The following is a 2,602-nucleotide window of genomic DNA, read 5'->3' as shown; positions in this document are numbered from 1 at the left end:
CCCAAAAAAAGAAATAAATAGACAAAAGCTTGAAGAAAAAGAAGGATAATATAAAGAACTTGTGAACGATTAAATAAGCGTACTGTACTCATACATCATCTAAAGCAAAATATTTTCTAAGAGAGAAAATCCTTAACAATATCTCAAGTTCCTTTGTATTGTTCCTATCGTCTCTTTTAGAATTATCAATTTGTATTTTCTCATAACACTGATTGTATTTTAAGAGACGTTAAATTGGCGTCGAATTTTTTAAATTCGACGTCAAATTAACGTCAAATTTTGTAAATATATGACTGATGCGGCTGTCGCGGCCCATCAAATTTGATGTGCATTAAAGAATGCAGTACAATGCTAGGAAGTGACTCCTAGGTCGTTTCTCAAGCACCAAATTGTGGTTCGAGTCTTAAGCCAAACACGAAGTGGAGGGGTTTGATAGTGTTTTTGTGATTCAAATTTTTGTGAAAGAATTTTTTTTGTGAAAGAATTTTTTTTGTGAATGCAAATGACGAAATTAAAAATGAAAATGAAACACAACTGAATACAATTGAAGGCATTAAAATGCATGAACAAAGCATTAAACTGAACACTGCAACAGATAATTATCCAAACACAATTCAAGCTATGAAAATGTAATGCTTAAACTAAAACATTAAATGCACAATGCAGTAAAAGTAAATGCTCAAGGCAAGGTGTGTGTGACAAATTAAAAAGCAAGTAAGCTTGTAGTTGGACGTGGCAGCCATGCCCTTCCTCTAAATTAAATCACTTAAATTAAATGTATCACCTTACCTTTCCTCACCCAAAACATAACAGCATCTCTTTAAAAGAAATTGAAATTTTAAAAGCTTCTAAAAGAAAATCCTCTTTAGCAGTGACATGTTAAGCTTCCATGGGTTTCATTCTAAGAAAAATAGAAATGGGAACCATTTCCCTCTTCCAGCAGCGTGCCTTTCCAACATCCATTACCATTTTATTAACACTTGCAATTGAAATATTACTTCTCCACATAAGCAACGTGCACACCCTTGCAATTAAACATATAATGTAAAATATTCTAAAGCAAAAGAAATAAGAAAATATAAACTTTCTCTACCATTTCTCGTGACCCATGTGCTCTCCTCAAGCCAAAAGTAAATTGGAATTGCTTCTACAATGGACACCACCCGTTGCTGTTGGACCGTGAAGCTGGAGCGTGCTGGACGATGATGCTGTGCTGCCTCCCTTTTGAATCACCGTGCAGCACCTCACCAAAGCTGCTCCTGCTGGACCAAGGCCGTGACACTCCCTCCAAGCTCCTCTTGGACGTGTGCTGTCTTCTTCAAGGCTGCTGGACGCTTCTCCACCACATGCTAATTGAAATCAGCAGTGTGCTTCCTCTCCATCCAGCCGTGGCAGCAGCTCTCCAATAACGAAACACCTCTCCCAAAGAAGTCCAACGTGTGCACGTTATTCCAGCCATGGCACCACTTCTTCTTGCTAGCCGTGACACCACCATTCAGCTCATAGAATCAAATTGCTTTTTCTTGAAAGAAAAAGAATGAAAATACCGTGTGCTCCCCTTCCATGTGCGTGGCCTCCCTTCAACAAGTGGTGGTCCCCCTTTTTCTATTGTGGTGTCTGCTACTTTCTAAAAGAGAAAGAAGATTCCCCTTTGTGTGGCTGGCTGCCTTAGGCCGTGTGGTGTGTTGGTTGCAAACCAATAATTGTGCTTTAAAATTCAAGATATGAATGACTTGCTTCCCCCTTTCACGTCCAAACCCACTTTTACGTTCAAACCCATGTGCTTATTTGGATGTTGCCAAATTCCTTTTACCGTGCACTTCCTTCTATTTTTTAGCCAATCCAAACAGCATATTTAAGCTCAAGTCTCCACGGATTAACACATCTTTTTTTCCTATTCAACATAAAATAAATCAATGCAGCGTAGCTTCTTCCAATTAAATAACACACAGTGTGCAAATGAATATTCTTCCAAATGTCCCAGATTGTATTTCCAAAATTTTCCTTGCAATCAATAATTAAAATAATAAGCTCAGATAATTCAAATTAATTAAAATAAGAATTTCTGGTCAAATTAAGCACAATTAGCAAAAATGGGAAAATACTGGACATTCAAGCACAATTCTCTGATTAAATCCGCTACAATAAGCTAAGTGAAGTCAATAAAATATTGACTCATCAACGACGTTAACTTAACGTCGAATTTTGTTAATATACGACGTTAATAATTTTTTTTGTTTTTTTAATTAATTGTGATCTTTTTTTACAACTCTACGAGACCTCAAAAGAAGAAAAACAACAAATTTCAGTTTTTTGTATTTAAAAAAAGCAAGAACTATGAACGTAGTATCAATAACAAACAACAATAACCAACAACAAACAAGTTCAACTAAACAACAACAAACAAGTTCAACAAAAAAAAACAAAAACAAGGTCAACAAATAAGTTCTTCAAAACGAAAACGAAAACTAACCTTCAAAAGGTGGTTTGTCGGAATAAAGTGTCGTCACCGATGACAGAGAAAGCAGGATGCGCTTATGAATAACAAAAGCACGAAAATAATCGGTCAAAACAAATGAAAATCATAAATAAAATGCATTTG

General features: G+C 35.9%; 1 long non-coding RNA gene across 1 annotated transcript; it reads right to left on the bottom strand.

Moving 5' to 3' along the window:
• Positions 1 to 720: 720 nt before the first annotated feature.
• Positions 721 to 1,840, bottom strand: LOC128194069 (uncharacterized). Its single transcript, XR_008245355.1, has 2 exons — positions 1,094 to 1,840; positions 721 to 1,024 (listed from the first exon to the last, which is right to left on the bottom strand). It is a non-coding gene; the product is annotated as an uncharacterized LOC128194069 (long non-coding RNA).
• Positions 1,841 to 2,602: the final 762 nt, after the last annotated feature.

This window comes from Vigna angularis, chromosome 9 (assembly GCF_016808095.1).
Source record: "Vigna angularis cultivar LongXiaoDou No.4 chromosome 9, ASM1680809v1, whole genome shotgun sequence".
NCBI classification, from domain to species: domain Eukaryota; kingdom Viridiplantae; phylum Streptophyta; class Magnoliopsida; order Fabales; family Fabaceae; genus Vigna; species Vigna angularis.
The sequence above is the reverse complement of the archived record's forward strand: the minus strand, read 5'-3'. Positions and strand labels throughout refer to the sequence as shown.